Source organism: Camellia sinensis, unplaced genomic scaffold, assembly GCF_055761805.1.
Source record: "Camellia sinensis isolate YWXY unplaced genomic scaffold, ASM5576180v1 Unanchor4, whole genome shotgun sequence".
NCBI lineage: Eukaryota > Viridiplantae > Streptophyta > Magnoliopsida > Ericales > Theaceae > Camellia > Camellia sinensis.
Window position 1 is genome coordinate 18,897,501 of NW_028129277.1, and position 17,500 is coordinate 18,915,000.

Below are 17,500 nucleotides of genomic sequence, written 5' to 3' on the forward strand. Positions count from 1 at the left end.
CATGCCATGCCATGCCACGGCCTCGGCCCGCATGTCTTGCCAAGGCGTTGCCCAACATGCCATGCCACGGCCTCGGCCCGCATGCCTTGCCACGGCGTTGCCCAGCATGCCATGCCACCGCGTTGCCCGGCATGCCATGCCTTAGCCTTGGCCAGCATGGCATGCCACGGCCTCGGCCATCATGCCATGCCACGGCCTCGGCCCGCATGCCTTGCCACGGCGTTGCCCAACATGCCATGCCACGGCCTCGGCCCGCATGCCATGCCATGTCATGCCTTGGCCTTGGCCAGCATGACATGCCACGGCCTCGGCCCGCATGCCTTGCTACGGCGTCGCCCAACAAGCCATGCCACGGCCTCGGCCCGCATAACATGCCACGGCCTCGGACCGCATGCCTTGCTACGGCGTCGCCCAACATGCCATGCCACGGCCTCGGCCCGCATGACATGCCACGGCCTCGGCCATCATGCCATGCCACGGCCTCGGCCCGCATGCCTTGCCACGGCGTTGCCCAACATGCCATGCCACGGCCTCGGCCCGCATGCCATGCCATGCCACGGCCACGGCCCGCATGCCATGCCACGGCCACGGCCTCAGCCCGCATGCCTTGCTACGGCGTCGCCCAACATGCCATGCCACGGCCTCGGCCCGCATGCCGTGCCACGGCCTCGGCCCGCATGCCATGCCATGCCACGGCCCGCATGTCTTGCCACGGCGTTGCCAAACATGCCATGCCACGGCCTCGGCCCGCATGCCTTGCGACGGCGTCGCCCAACATGCCATGCCACGGCCACGGCCCGCATGCCATGCCACGGCCTCGGCCCGCATGCCATGCCACGGCCTCGGCCCGCATGCGTTGCTGCGGCGTTGCCCAACATGCCATGCCACGGCCTCGGCCCGCATGCCTTGCCACCGCGTTGCCCAGCATGCCATGCCACCGCGTTGCCCGGCGTGCCATGCCTTAGCCTTGGCCAACATGTCGAGCCACGGCCTCGGCCCGCATGCCATGCCATGCCACAGCCCGCATGTCTTGCCACGGCGTTGCCAAACATGCCATGCCACGGCCTCGGCCCGCATGACGTGCCACGGCCTCGGCCCGCATGCCGTGCCACGGCCTCGGCCCGCATGACATGCCACGGCCTCGGCCCGCATGCCTTGCCACGACGCCGCCCAACTTGCCATGCCACGGCCTCGGCCCGCATGCCATGCCACGGCCTCGGCCCGCATGCCGTGCCACGGCCTCGGCCCGCATGACATGCCACGGCCTCGGCCCGCATGCCTTGCCTTGGCCAACATGTCGTGCCACGGCCCGCATGCCATGCCTTAGCCTTGGCCAACATGTCGTGCCACGGCCTCGGCCCGCATGCCATGCCACGGCCTCGGCCCGCATGTCTTGCCACGGCGTTGCCCAACATGCCATGCCACGGCCTCGGCCCCCATGCCTTGCCACCGCGCTGCCCAGCATGCCAATGCACCGCGTTGCCCGGCGTGCCATGCCTTAGCCTTGGCGAACATGCCACGCCACGGCCTCGGCCCGCATGGCTTGCCAGGGCGTTGCCCAACATGCCATGCCACGGCCTCGGCCCGCATGTCTTGCCACGGCGTTGCCCAACATGCCATGCCATGCCACGCCACGGCCTCGGCCCGCATGCCATGCCACGGCCTCGGCCCGCATGCCATGCCATGCCACGGCCTCGGCCCGCATGCCATGCCACGGCCTCGGCCAGCATGCCATGCCAAGGCCTCGGCCCGCATGCCTTGCCACGGCGTTGCCCAGCATGCCATGCCACCGCGTTGCCCAGCGGGCCGTGCCGCGGCCTCGGCCCGCATGCCTTGCGACTGCCTTGGCCAGCGTGCCATGCCACAGCGTGCCATGCCTTAGCCTTGGCCTACATGCCATGCCACTGCCTTGGCCAGCATGTCGTGCCACCGCCACGGCCAGCATGCCATGCCGGTCCGTTGCCCAGCATGCCACGGCCGTGGCGGCATGGCAAGCCACGGCCTCGGCCAGCATGCCATGCCACGGCCTCGGCCAGCATGCCATGGCACTGTCTTGGTCAGCATGCCATGCCATGGCACCGCCTTGTCCAGCACGCCGTGCCGCAGCGTTGGCCAGCATGCCTTGGCCGGCATGCCATGCCAATGCCTTGGGCCAACATGGCGTGCCACGGGCTGGGCCATGCCGGTCCGTTGCCCGGCATGCCACGGCCGTGGCGGCATGGCAAGCCACGGCCTCGGCCAGCATGCCATGCCCCGGCCTCGCCCAGCATGCCATGGCACGGTCTTGGTCAGCATGCCATGCCATGGCACCGCCTTGTGCAGCGTTGGCCAGCATGCCTTGGCCGGCATGCCATGCCAATGCCTTGGGCCAACATGGCGTGCCACGGGCTGGGCGAGCACGGCATGCCACGGGCTGGGCGAGCATGCCACGCCACGGCCTTGGCTAGCAGCAAGGCATGCCACGGCCTCGGCGAGCATGCCATGCCATGCCAAGGCCAAGGCCAAAGCCAAGGCCAAGGCAGTGGGCAAGGCCAAGTCCCTGTGCAAGGCATGGCCAAGGCCAAGGCAAAGGCCAAGGCCGCGGGCAAAGGCCAAGGCCGCGGGCAAAGGCCAAGGCCAAGGCCAAGGCCATGGCGTGCCACCGCCTCGATCGATCTTTTTGAACATGATTCTTTTATAATCTTACCCAAACCGTGCAACACAATTAAAAATGCACTACAATCAATTTTAAATGTCATTCCCTATTTTTTTGCAATTTTTCTGGAGCTTTTCGAATTTTTAAAGCCCTTATTTGGCATAAAAAAATCAAAATAAAATAAAAAAAATGAAAAAAATAATTTAATAATTTCTATAATTACTAGTGAATCATCCTTTAATTATGGGAATTTTTCCATAATTTTTTGACTATTTTTATTAATTTTTATTATTTTTTAAGTATTAATATCGAAATAAATTAAAATAAAATATTTTCTGTAAAAAAATATTTTTTTTAATTTTTTTTATGGTGTATTAAATTATTTCCTACAACTTTCATGTTGAAAGTTTTGGCAAAAAACCATTACTTTTTAAAAAAACCCCATTATGACTCCTCGAACATGCTTGATGTTTCCTCCTGCCAGATTGAAAAGGGCTTAACAGGCTATTATAAGGGGGGGGCACCTCCCTTGCCCAGGGCAAGGCAGTGGCAGGTACGCCCCATGTTGGGCGCGGCCTGGGCTGCGGCCTTGGGTTACATGCACTGCGGCTCGACCGCGGCCTGGGCTGCGGCCTGGGGCGGCTCGGCCGCGGCCTTGGGCGGCCTGGACCGCGGCCTTGGGCGGCCTTGCGCGGCCTGGGCGCGGCCTTGCGCGGCCTGGGCGCGGCCTTGGGCGGCCTGGGCGCGGCCTTGCGCGGCCTGGGCGCGGCCTTGGGCAGCATGGCGTGGCATGCGCGCGGGCGTGGGCGGCCTGGCATGCGCGCGGCATGGGCAGCACGGCATGGCATGCGCACGGCCTGGGCGGCCTGGCATGCAGCCGGCCTGGCATGCCCGCGGCGTGGGCAGCACGGCATGGCATGCGCACGGCCTGGGCGGCCTGGCATGCAGCCGGCCTGGCATGCCCGCGGCGTGGGCAGCACGGCATGGCATGCGCACGGCCTGGGCGGCCTGGCATGCAGCCGGCCTGGGCAGCACGGCATGGCATGCGCACGGCCTGGGCGGCCTGGCATGCCCGCGGCGTGGGCAGCGTGGCCTGTGCGAATACCGCGCGCGTGGTCTTTTGACCACGGTGCGCGTGTTGCGCGCATGGTCGCGCACGCCTTTGCACGCCTTCGCACGCAACGCACGTCTAGTGATAAGAACCGCAGCCAAGGCAGCCCAGCCAAAGCCAGCAGCATGCCAAGCCAAGGCCAAGGCCAGCAGCATGCCATGCCACGGCCAAGGCAGCCCAGCCAAAGCCAGCAGCATGCCATGCCAAGGCCTAGGCCAGCAGCATGCCATGCCACGGCCAAGGCAGGCAAGCCAAAGCCAGCAGCATGCCATGCCAAGGCCAAGGCCAGCAGCATGCCATGCCACGGCCAAGGCAGCCCAGCCAAAGCCAGCAGCATGCCATGCCAAGGCCTAGGCCAGCAGCATGCCATGCCACGGCCAAGGCAGGCCAGCCAAAGCCAGCAGCATGCCATGCCAAGGCCAAGGCCAGCAGCATGCCATGCCACGGCCAAGGCAGCCCAGCCAAAGCAAGCAGCATGCCATGCCAAGGCCTAGGCCAGCAGCATGCCATGCCACGGCCAAGGCAGGCAAGCCAAAGCCAGCAGCATGCCATGCCAAGGCCATGGCCAGCAGCATGCCATGCCACGGCCAAGGCAGCCCAGCCAAAGCCAGCAGCATGCCATGCCAAGGCCAAGGCCAGCAGCATGCCATGCCACGGCCAAGGCAGCCCAGCCAAAGCCAGCAGCATGCCATGCCAAGGCCTAGGCCAGCAGCATGCCATGCCACGGCCAAGGCAGGCCAGCCAAAGCCAGCAGCATGCCATGCCAAGGCCAAGGCCAGCAGCATGCCATGCCACGGCCAAGGCAGCCCACCCAAAGCCAGCAGCATGCCATGCCAAGGCCTAGGCCAGCAGCATGCCATGCCACGGCCAAGGCAGGCCAGCCAAAGCCAGCAGCATGCCATGCCAAGGCCTAGGCCACCAGCATGCCATGCCACGGCCAAGGCAGCCCAGCCAAAGCCAGCAGCATGCCATGCCAAGGCCAAGGCCAGCAGCATGCCATGCCACGGCCAAGGCAGCCCAGCCAAAGCCAGCAGCATGCCATGCCAAGGCCTAGGCCAGCAGCATGCCATGCCACGGCCAAGGCAGGCAAGCCAAAGCCAGCAGCATGCCATGCCACGGCCAAGGCAGCCCAGCCAAAGCCAGCAGCATGCCATGCCAAGGCCAAGGCCAGCAGCATGCCATGCCACGGCCAAGGCAGCCCAGCCAAAGCCAGCAGCATGCCATGCCAAGGCCTAGGCCAGCAGCATGCCATGCCACGGCCAAGGCAGGCCAGCCAAAGCCAGCAGCATGCCATGCCAAGGCCAAGGCCAGCAGCATGCCATGCCACGGCCAAGGCAGCCCACCCAAAGCCAGCAGCATGCCATGCCAAGGCCTAGGCCAGCAGCATGCCATGCCACGGCCAAGGCAGGCCAGCCAAAGCCAGCAGCATGCCATGCCAAGGCCAAGGCCAGCAGCATGCCATGCCACGGCCTAGGCCAGCAGCATGCCATGCCACGGCCAAGGCAGCCCAGCCAAAGCCAGCAGCATGCCATGCCAAGGCCTAGGCCAGCAGCATGCCATGCCACGGCCAAGGCAGCCCAGCCAAAGCCAGCAGCATGCCATGCCAAGGCCAAGGCCAGCAGCATGCCATGCCACGGCCAAGGCAGGCCAGCCAAAGCCAGCAGCATGCCATGCCAAGGCCAAGGCCAGCAGCATGCCATGCCACGGCCAAGGCAGCCCAACCAAAGCCAGCAGCATGCCATGCCAAGGCCTAGGCCAGCAGCATGCCATGCCACGGCCAAGGCAGGCCAGCCAAAGCCAGCAGCATGCCATGCCAACGCCTAGGCCACCAGCATGCCATGCCACGGCCAAGGCAGCCCCGCCAAAGCCAGCAGCATGCCATGCCAAGGCCAAGGCCAGCAGCATGCCATGCCACGGCCAAGGCAGCCCAGCCAAAGCCAGCAGCATGCCATGCCAAGGCCTAGGCCAGCAGCATGCCATGCCACGGCCAAGGCAGGCCAGCCAAAGCCAGCAACATGCCATGCCAAGGCCTAGGCCAGCAGCATGCCATGCCACGGCCAAGGCAGCCCAGCCAAAGCCAGCAGCATGCCATATCACGGCCAAGGGCAGCAGCATGCCATGCCACGGCCAAGGCAGCCCAGCCAAAGCCAGCAGCATGCCATGCCATGGCCTAGGCCAGCAGCATGCCATGCCACGGCCAAGGCAGGCCAGCCAAAGCCAGCAGCATGCCATGCCAAGGCCAAGGCCAGCAGCATGCCATGCCACGGCCAAGGCAGGCCAGCCAAAGCCAGCAGCATGCCATGCCAAGGCCTAGGCCAGCAGCATGCCATGGCACGGCCAAGGCAGCCCAGCCAAAGCCAGCAGCATGCCATATCAAGGCCAAGGCCAGCAGCATGCCATGCCACGGCCAAGGCAGCCCAGCCAAAGCCAGCAGCATGCCATGCCATGGCCTAGGCCAGCAGCATGCCATGCCACGGCCAAGGCAGGCCAGCCAAAGCCAGCAGCATGCCATGCCAAGGCCTAGGCCAGCAGCATGCCATGCCACGGCCAAAACAGGCCAGCCAAAGCCAGCAGCATGCCATGCCAAGGCCTAGGCCAGCAGCATGCCATGCCACGGCCAAGGCAGGCCAGCCAAAGCCAGCAGCATGCCATGCCAAGGCCAAGGCCAGCAGCATGCCATGCCACGGCCTAGGCCAGCAGCATGCCATGCCACGGCCAAGGCAGCCCAGCCAAAGCCAGCAGCATGCCATGCCAAGGCCTAGGCCAGCAGCATGCCATGCCACGGCCAAGGCAGCCCAGCCAAAGCCAGCAGCATGCCATGCCAAGGCCAAGGCCAGCAGCATGCCATGCCACGGCCAAGGCAGCCCAGCCAAAGCCAGCAGCATGCCATGCCAAGGCCAAGGCCAGCAGCATGCCATGCCACGGCCAAGGCAGCCCAGCCAAAGCCAGCAGCATGCCATGCCAAGGCCTAGGCCAGCAGCATGCCATGCCACGGCCAAGGCAGGCCAGCCAAAGCCAACAGCATGGCATGCCAAGGCCAAGGCCAGCAGCATGCCATGCCACGGCCAAGGCAGCCCAGCCAAAGCCAGCAGCATGCCATGCCAAGGCCTAGGCCAGCAGCATGCCATGCCACGGCCAAGGCAGGCCAGCCAAAGCGAGCAGCATGCCATGCCAAGGCCTAGGCCAGCAGCATGCCATGCCACGGCCAAGGCAGCCCAACCAAAGCCAGCAGCATGCCATGCCAAGGCTTAGGCCAGCAGCATGCCATGCCACGGCCAAGGCAGGCCAGCCAAAGCCAGCAGCATGCCATGCCAAGGCCTAGGCCACCAGCATGCCATGCCACGGCCAAGGCAGCCCAGCCAAAGCCAGCAGCATGCCATGCCAAGGCCAAGGCCAGCAGCATGCCATGCCACGGCCAAGGCAGCCCAGCCAAAGCCAGCAGCATGCCATGCCAAGGCGTAGGCCAGCAGCATGCCATGCCACGGCCAACGCAGGCCAGCCAAAGCCAGCAGCATGCCATGCCAAGGCCTAGGCCAGCAGCATGCCATGCCACGGCCATGGCAGCCCAGCCAAAGCCAGCAGCATGCCATATCAAGGCCAAGGGCAGCAGCATGCCATGCCACGGCCAAGGCAGCCCAGCCAAAGCCAGCAGCATGCCATGCCATGGCCTAGGCCAGCAGCATGCCATGCCACGGCCAAGGCAGCCCAGCCAAAGCCAGCAGCATGCCATCTCAAGGCCAAGGCCAGCAGCATGCCATGCCACGGCCAAGGCAGCCCAGCCAAAGCCAGCAGCATGCCATGCCATGCCTAGGCCAGCAGCATGCCATGCCACGGCCAAGGCAGGCCAGCCAAAGCCAGCAGCATGCCATGCCAAGGCCTAGGCCAGCAGCATGCCATGCCACGGCCAAGGCAGGCAAGCCAAAGCCAGCAGCATGCCATGCCACGGCCAAGGCAGCCCAGCCAAAGCCAGCAGCATGCCATGCCAAGGCCAAGGCCAGCAGCATGCCATGCCACGGCCAAGGCAGCCCAGCCAAAGCCAGCAGCATGCCATGCCAAGGCCTAGGCCAGCAGCATGCCATGCCACGGCCAAGGCAGGCCAGCCAAAGCCAGCAGCATGCCATGCCAAGGCCAAGGCCAGCAGCATGCCATGCCACGGCCAAGGCAGCCCACCCAAAGCCAGCAGCATGCCATGCCAAGGCCTAGGCCAGCAGCATGCCATGCCACGGCCAAGGCAGGCCAGCCAAAGCCAGCAGCATGCCATGCCAAGGCCAAGGCCAGCAGCATGCCATGCCACGGCCTAGGCCAGCAGCATGCCATGCCACGGCCAAGGCAGCCCAGCCAAAGCCAGCAGCATGCCATGCCAAGGCCTAGGCCAGCAGCATGCCATGCCACGGCCAAGGCAGCCCAGCCAAAGCCAGCAGCATGCCATGCCAAGGCCAAGGCCAGCAGCATGCCATGCCACGGCCAAGGCAGGCCAGCCAAAGCCAGCAGCATGCCATGCCAAGGCCAAGGCCAGCAGCATGCCATGCCACGGCCAAGGCAGCCCAACCAAAGCCAGCAGCATGCCATGCCAAGGCCTAGGCCAGCAGCATGCCATGCCACGGCCAAGGCAGGCCAGCCAAAGCCAGCAGCATGCCATGCCAACGCCTAGGCCACCAGCATGCCATGCCACGGCCAAGGCAGCCCCGCCAAAGCCAGCAGCATGCCATGCCAAGGCCAAGGCCAGCAGCATGCCATGCCACGGCCAAGGCAGCCCAGCCAAAGCCAGCAGCATGCCATGCCAAGGCCTAGGCCAGCAGCATGCCATGCCACGGCCAAGGCAGGCCAGCCAAAGCCAGCAACATGCCATGCCAAGGCCTAGGCCAGCAGCATGCCATGCCACGGCCAAGGCAGCCCAGCCAAAGCCAGCAGCATGCCATATCACGGCCAAGGGCAGCAGCATGCCATGCCACGGCCAAGGCAGCCCAGCCAAAGCCAGCAGCATGCCATGCCATGGCCTAGGCCAGCAGCATGCCATGCCACGGCCAAGGCAGGCCAGCCAAAGCCAGCAGCATGCCATGCCAAGGCCAAGGCCAGCAGCATGCCATGCCACGGCCAAGGCAGGCCAGCCAAAGCCAGCAGCATGCCATGCCAAGGCCTAGGCCAGCAGCATGCCATGGCACGGCCAAGGCAGCCCAGCCAAAGCCAGCAGCATGCCATATCAAGGCCAAGGCCAGCAGCATGCCATGCCACGGCCAAGGCAGCCCAGCCAAAGCCAGCAGCATGCCATGCCATGGCCTAGGCCAGCAGCATGCCATGCCACGGCCAAGGCAGGCCAGCCAAAGCCAGCAGCATGCCATGCCAAGGCCTAGGCCAGCAGCATGCCATGCCACGGCCAAAACAGGCCAGCCAAAGCCAGCAGCATGCCATGCCAAGGCCTAGGCCAGCAGCATGCCATGCCACGGCCAAGGCAGGCCAGCCAAAGCCAGCAGCATGCCATGCCAAGGCCAAGGCCAGCAGCATGCCATGCCACGGCCTAGGCCAGCAGCATGCCATGCCACGGCCAAGGCAGCCCAGCCAAAGCCAGCAGCATGCCATGCCAAGGCCTAGGCCAGCAGCATGCCATGCCACGGCCAAGGCAGCCCAGCCAAAGCCAGCAGCATGCCATGCCAAGGCCAAGGCCAGCAGCATGCCATGCCACGGCCAAGGCAGCCCAGCCAAAGCCAGCAGCATGCCATGCCAAGGCCAAGGCCAGCAGCATGCCATGCCACGGCCAAGGCAGCCCAGCCAAAGCCAGCAGCATGCCATGCCAAGGCCTAGGCCAGCAGCATGCCATGCCACGGCCAAGGCAGGCCAGCCAAAGCCAACAGCATGGCATGCCAAGGCCAAGGCCAGCAGCATGCCATGCCACGGCCAAGGCAGCCCAGCCAAAGCCAGCAGCATGCCATGCCAAGGCCTAGGCCAGCAGCATGCCATGCCACGGCCAAGGCAGGCCAGCCAAAGCGAGCAGCATGCCATGCCAAGGCCTAGGCCAGCAGCATGCCATGCCACGGCCAAGGCAGCCCAACCAAAGCCAGCAGCATGCCATGCCAAGGCTTAGGCCAGCAGCATGCCATGCCACGGCCAAGGCAGGCCAGCCAAAGCCAGCAGCATGCCATGCCAAGGCCTAGGCCACCAGCATGCCATGCCACGGCCAAGGCAGCCCAGCCAAAGCCAGCAGCATGCCATGCCAAGGCCAAGGCCAGCAGCATGCCATGCCACGGCCAAGGCAGCCCAGCCAAAGCCAGCAGCATGCCATGCCAAGGCGTAGGCCAGCAGCATGCCATGCCACGGCCAACGCAGGCCAGCCAAAGCCAGCAGCATGCCATGCCAAGGCCTAGGCCAGCAGCATGCCATGCCACGGCCATGGCAGCCCAGCCAAAGCCAGCAGCATGCCATATCAAGGCCAAGGGCAGCAGCATGCCATGCCACGGCCAAGGCAGCCCAGCCAAAGCCAGCAGCATGCCATGCCATGGCCTAGGCCAGCAGCATGCCATGCCACGGCCAAGGCAGGCCAGCCAAAGCCAGCAGCATGCCATGCCAAGGCCAAGGCCAGCAGCATGCCATGCCACGGCCAAGGCAGCCCAGCCAAAGCCAGCAGCATGCCATGCCAAGGCCTAGGCCAGCAGCATGCCATGCCACGGCCAAGGCAGCCCAGCCAAAGCCAGCAGCATGCCATCTCAAGGCCAAGGCCAGCAGCATGCCATGCCACGGCCAAGGCAGCCCAGCCAAAGCCAGCAGCATGCCATGCCATGCCTAGGCCAGCAGCATGCCATGCCACGGCCAAGGCAGGCCAGCCAAAGCCAGCAGCATGCCATGCCAAGGCCTAGGCCAGCAGCATGCCATGCCACGGCCAAGGCAGGCCAGCCAAAGCCAGCAGCATGCCATGCCAAGGCCTAGGCCAGCAGCATGCCATGCCACGGCCAAGGCAGGCCAGCCAAAGCCAGCAGCATGCCATGCCAAGGCCAAGGCCAGCAGCATGCCATGCCACGGCCTAGGCCAGCAGCATGCCATGCCACGGCCAAGGCAGCCCAGCCAAAGCCAGCAGCATGCCATGCCAAGGCCTAGGCCAGCAGCATGCCATGCCACGGCCAAGGCAGCCCAGCCAAAGCCAGCAGCATGCCATGCCAAGGCCAAGGCCAGCAGCATGCCATGCCACGGCCAAGGCAGCCCAGCCAAAGCCAGCAGCATGCCATGCCAAGGCCAAGGCCAGCAGCATGCCATGCCACGGCCAAGGCAGCCCAGCCAAAGCCAGCAGCATGCCATGCCAAGGCCTAGGCCAGCAGCATGCCATGCCACGGCCAAGGCAGGCCAGCCAAAGCCAGCAGCATGCCATGCCAAGGCCAAGGCCAGCAGCATGCCATGCCACGGCCAAGGCAGCCCAACCAAAGCCAGCAGCATGCCATGCCAAGGCTTAGGCCAGCAGCATGCCATGCCACGGCCAAGGCAGGCCAGCCAAAGCCAGCAGCATGCCATGCCAAGGCCTAGGCCACCAGCATGCCATGCCACGGCCAAGGCAGCCCAGCCAAAGCCAGCAGCATGCCATGCCAAGGCCAAGGCCAGCAGCATGCCATGCCACGGCCAAGGCAGCCCAGCCAAAGCCAGCAGCATGCCATGCCAAGGCGTAGGCCAGCAGCATGCCATGCCACGGCCAACGCAGGCCAGCCAAAGCCAGCAGCATGCCATGCCAAGGCCTAGGCCAGCAGCATGCCATGCCACGGCCATGGCAGCCCAGCCAAAGCCAGCAGCATGCCATATCAAGGCCAAGGGCAGCAGCATGCCATGCCACGGCCAAGGCAGCCCAGCCAAAGCCAGCAGCATGCCATGCCATGGCCTAGGCCAGCAGCATGCCATGCCACGGCCAAGGCAGGCCAGCCAAAGCCAGCAGCATGCCATGCCAAGGCCAAGGCCAGCAGCATGCCATGCCACGGCCAAGGCAGCCCAGCCAAAGCCAGCAGCATGCCATGCCAAGGCCTAGGCCAGCAGCATGCCATGCCACGGCCAAGGCAGCCCAGCCAAAGCCAGCAGCATGCCATCTCAAGGCCAAGGCCAGCAGCATGCCATGCCACGGCCAAGGCAGCCCAGCCAAAGCCAGCAGCATGCCATGCCATGCCTAGGCCAGCAGCATGCCATGCCACGGCCAAGGCAGGCCAGCCAAAGCCAGCAGCATGCCATGCCAAGGCCTAGGCCAGCAGCATGCCATGCCACGGCCAAGGCAGGCCAGCCAAAGCCAGCAGCATGCCATGCCAAGGCCTAGGCCAGCAGCATGCCATGCCACGGCCAAGGCAGGCCAGCCAAAGCCAGCAGCATGCCATGCCAAGGCCAAGGCCAGCAGCATGCCATGCCACGGCCTAGGCCAGCAGCATGCCATGCCACGGCCAAGGCAGCCCAGCCAAAGCCAGCAGCATGCCATGCCAAGGCCTAGGCCAGCAGCATGCCATGCCACGGCCAAGGCAGCCCAGCCAAAGCCAGCAGCATGCCATGCCAAGGCCAAGGCCAGCAGCATGCCATGCCACGGCCAAGGCAGCCCAGCCAAAGCCAGCAGCATGCCATGCCAAGGCCAAGGCCAGCAGCATGCCATGCCACGGCCAAGGCAGCCCAGCCAAAGCCAGCAGCATGCCATGCCAAGGCCTAGGCCAGCAGCATGCCATGCCACGGCCAAGGCAGGCCAGCCAAAGCCAACAGCATGGCATGCCAAGGCCAAGGCCAGCAGCATGCCATGCCACGGCCAAGGCAGCCCAGCCAAAGCCAGCAGCATGCCATGCCAAGGCCTAGGCCAGCAGCATGCCATGCCACGGCCAAGGCAGGCCAGCCAAAGCGAGCAGCATGCCATGCCAAGGCCTAGGCCAGCAGCATGCCATGCCACGGCCAAGGCAGCCCAACCAAAGCCAGCAGCATGCCATGCCAAGGCTTAGGCCAGCAGCATGCCATGCCACGGCCAAGGCAGGCCAGCCAAAGCCAGCAGCATGCCATGCCAAGGCCTAGGCCACCAGCATGCCATGCCACGGCCAAGGCAGCCCAGCCAAAGCCAGCAGCATGCCATGCCAAGGCCAAGGCCAGCAGCATGCCATGCCACGGCCAAGGCAGCCCAGCCAAAGCCAGCAGCATGCCATGCCAAGGCCTAGGCCAGCAGCATGCCATGCCACGGCCAACGCAGGCCAGCCAAAGCCAGCAGCATGCCATGCCAAGGCCTAGGCCAGCAGCATGCCATGCCACGGCCATGGCAGCCCAGCCAAAGCCAGCAGCATGCCATATCAAGGCCAAGGGCAGCAGCATGCCATGCCACGGCCAAGGCAGCCCAGCCAAAGCCAGCAGCATGCCATGCCATGGCCTAGGCCAGCAGCATGCCATGCCACGGCCAAGGCAGGCCAGCCAAAGCCAGCAGCATGCCATGCCAAGGCCAAGGCCAGCAGCATGCCATGCCAAGGCCAAGGCCAGCAGCATGCCATGCCACGGCCAAGGCAGCCCAGCCAAAGCCAGCAGCATGCCATGCCAAGGCCTAGGCCAGCAGCATGCCATGCCACGGCCAAGGCAGCCCAGCCAAAGCCAGCAGCATGCCATATCAAGGCCAAGGCCAGCAGCATGCCATGCCACGGCCAAGGCAGCCCAGCCAAAGCCAGCAGCATGCCATGCCATGCCTAGGCCAGCAGCACGCCATGCCACGGCCAAGGCAGGCCAGCCAAAGCCAGCAGCATGCCATGCCAAGGCCTAGGCCAGCAGCATGCCATGCCACGGCCAAGGCAGGCCAGCCAAAGCCAGCAGCATGCCATGCCAAGGCCAAGGCCAGCAGCATGCCATGCCACGGCCAAGGCAGGCCTGCCAAAGCCAGCAGCATGCCATGCCAAGGCCAAGGCCAGCAGCATGCCATGCCAAGGCCAAGGCCAGCAGCATGCCATGCCACGGCCAAGGCTGCCAGCCAAAGCCAGCAGCATGCCATGCCAAGGCCTAGGCCAGCAGCATACCATGCCAAGGCCTAGGCCAGCAGCATGCCATGCCACGGCCAAGGCAGCCCAGCCAAAGCCAGCAGCATGCCATGCCAAGGCCTAGGCCAGCAGCATGCCATGCCACGGCCAAGGCAGCCCAGCCAAAGCCAGCAGCATGCCATGCCAAGGCCAAGGCCAGCAGCATGCCATGCCACGGCCAAGGCAGCCCAGCCAAAGCCAGCAGCATGCCATGCCAAGGCCAAGGCCAGCAGCATGCCATGCCACGGCCAAGGCAGCCCAGCCAAAGCCAGCAGCATGCCATGCCAAGGCCTAGGCCAGCAGCATGCCATGCCACGGCCAAGGCAGGCCAGCCAAAGCCAACAGCATGGCATGCCAAGGCCAAGGCCAGCAGCATGCCATGCCACGGCCAAGGCAGCCCAGCCAAAGCCAGCAGCATGCCATGCCAAGGCCTAGGCCAGCAGCATGCCATGCCACGGCCAAGGCAGGCCAGCCAAAGCGAGCAGCATGCCATGCCAAGGCCAAGGCCAGCAGCATGCCATGCCACGGCCAAGGCAGCCCAACCAAAGCCAGCAGCATGCCATGCCAAGGCTTAGGCCAGCAGCATGCCATGCCACGGCCAAGGCAGGCCAGCCAAAGCCAGCAGCATGCCATGCCAAGGCCTAGGCCACCAGCATGCCATGCCACGGCCAAGGCAGCCCAGCCAAAGCCAGCAGCATGCCATGCCAAGGCCAAGGCCAGCAGCATGCCATGCCACGGCCAAGGCAGCCCAGCCAAAGCCAGCAGCATGCCATGCGAAGGCCTAGGCCAGCAGCATGCCATGCGAAGGCCTAGGCCAGCAGCATGCCATGCCACGGCCAACGCAGGCCAGCCAAAGCCAGCAGCATGCCATGCCAAGGCCTAGGCCAGCAGCATGCCATGCCACGGCCAAGGCAGCCCAGCCAAAGCCAGCAGCATGCCATATCAAGGCCAAGGGCAGCAGCATGCCATGCCACGGCCAAGGCAGCCCAGCCAAAGCCAGCAGCATGCCATGCCATGGCCTAGGCCAGCAGCATGCCATGCCACGGCCAAGGCAGGCCAGCCAAAGCCAGCAGCATGCCATGCCAAGGCCAAGGCAGCCCAGCCAAAGCCAGCAGCATGCCATGCCAAGGCCTAGGCCAGCAGCATGCCATGCCACGGCCAAGGCAGCCCAGCCAAAGCCAGCAGCATGCCATATCAAGGCCAAGGCCAGCAGCATGCCATGCCACGGCCAAGGCAGCCCAGCCAAAGCCAGCAGCATGCCATGCCATGCCTAGGCCAGCAGCATGCCATGCCACGGCCAAGGCAGGCCAGCCAAAGCCAGCAGCATGCCATGCCAAGGCCTAGGCCAGCAGCATGCCATGCCACGGCCAAGGCAGGCCAGCCAAAGCCAGCAGCATGCCATGCCAAGGCCAAGGCCAGCAGCATGCCATGCCACGGCCAAGGCAGGCCAGCCAAAGCCAGCAGCATGCCATGCCAAGGCCAAGGCCAGCAGCATGCCATGCCACGGCCAAGGCTGCCAGCCAATGCCAGCAGCATGCCATGCCAAGGCCTAGGCCAGCAGCATGCCATGCCACGGCCAAGGCAGCCCAGCCAAAGCCAGCAGCATGCCATGCCAAGGCCTAGGCCAGCAGCATGCCATGCCACGGCCAAGGCAGCCCAGCCAAAGCCAGCAGCATGCCATGCCACGGCCAAGGCAGCCCAGCCAAAGCCAGCAGCATGCCATGCCAAGGCCAAGGCCAAGGCCAGCAGCATGCCATGCCATGCCACGGCCAAGGCCAAGGCCGAGGCAGCCCATCCGAAGCCAGCAACATTCCATGGCAAGGCCAACGCAGCCCAGCCAAAGCCGGCGGCATGCCATGCCAAGGCCAAGGCCAGCCGCATGTCTTGCCACGGCCTTGTCCCGCAGCGTGGCGTGCCTTGGCCTTGGGCTAGAACATCGCATGCCACGCCCTTGGCAAGCAATCCTGTCCCTCGTGTAATTGCCATTTGGTTTGGCTTTGACTTACGTATATGTTGCCCTGCGAAATGCTTGTCCCTCGGGTAATAGCCGGTTTGGTTGCCTTTGACTTGCGAACACGTTGCTAGTGCTTTCCCCAGTGGAAGCTTGTTGGGAAAAGTATGTCCCTCGGAAGTTGCCTGTTGCGTTTGTTATTTGCATTCGAGCTATCCGATGCTTGCTGGGTTTCTCTAAGAGTTTTTGCACGTTCGTCGGGCTTTTTAATTATTTATTTACTCATAAAAATTATAATAAAATAAATTAAAAATAAAAAAATAATTAAAAAAATTACTATAATTACTAGTGCCTCATCTTATAATTGTTGGAATTTTTCTAGAATTTTTTGAGTATTTTTAGTAATTTTTATTATTTTTTAAGTATTAAAATTGAAATAAATTAAAATAAAATATTCCGGTGGCCAAATATTTTTTTATAATTTTTTTTATGGTGTATTAAATTATTTCATACAACTTTCATGTTGAAAGTTTTGGCAAAAAACCATTACTTTTTAAAAAAACCCCATTATGACTCCTCGAACATGCTTGATGTTTCCTCCTGCCAGATTGAAAAGGGCTTAACAGGCTATTATAAGGGGGGGGCACCTCCCTTAAGGCTGGCCAGCATGGCCAGGCCACAGGCCACGCCTATGCCTAGGCGGGCGCTTGGCACATGCCATCGCTTGGCTTGTGGCATTGGCTTGTGGCATCGAAACTACATAGCCAAGCACGGGATGCGTCGAGTGGCGGCCCGCGGCGGTGGCGGTGGCACGTTGGCCTAGGCCAGCATGCCATGCCACAGCCTTGGCCAGCAACATGGCATGCCAAAGCCTTGGCCAGCAGCATGCCATGCCCTGGCCTTGGCAAGCATGTCATGCCACGGCCTTGGCCAGCAGCATGCCATGCCACGACCTTGGCCAGCAGCATGCCATGCCCCGGCCTTGGCCAGCATGTCATGCCACGGCCTTGGCCAGCAGCATGCCATGCCACAGCCTTGGCCAGCAGCATGCCATGCCACAGCCTTGGCCAGCAACATGGCATGCCAAAGCCTTGGCCAGCAGCACGCCATGCCCCGGCCTTGGCAACCTTGCCAAGCCACGGCCATGGCCAGCAGCGTGCTATGCCCCGGCCTTGGCCAGCAGCGTGCCATGCCACGACCTTGGCCAGCAGCTTGCCATGCCCCGGCCTTGGCCAGCATGTCATGCCACGGCCTTGGCCAGCAGCATGCCATGCCACGGCCTTGGCCAGCAACATGGCATGCCGCGGCCTTGGCCGGCAGCATGCCATGCCGCGGCCTTGGCCGGCAGCATGGCAAGCCCAAGCCTTGGTCAGCAGCAGCATGCCATGCCAACGCCTTGGCCAGCAGCATGCCTTGCCACGGCCTCGGCCATCAGCATGCCTTGCCACGGCCTCGGCCATCAGCATGCCTTGCCACGGCCTCGGCCATCAGCATGCCTTGCCACGGCCTTGTCCAGCAGCATGGCATGCCCGGCCTTGGCCAGCAGCATGTCATGCCACGGCCTTGGCAAGCATGCCAAGCCACGGCCTTGGCAAGCATGCCATGTCCCTCGGGTAATTGTACAAGTTGCCTTGCGAAATGCATGTCCCTCGGTTAAATTGCCATTTGGTTGGCTTTGGCGTGCGAACGAGTTGCCTGTGCTTTCCTTGTGGAAGCTTGTTGCGAGAAGTATGTCCCTCGAAAGTTGCCTGTTGCGTTTGTTATTTGCATTCGCGCTAACCGGTGCTTGCTCGGCCTCTCTAAATGTTTTCGCGCGTTCGTCG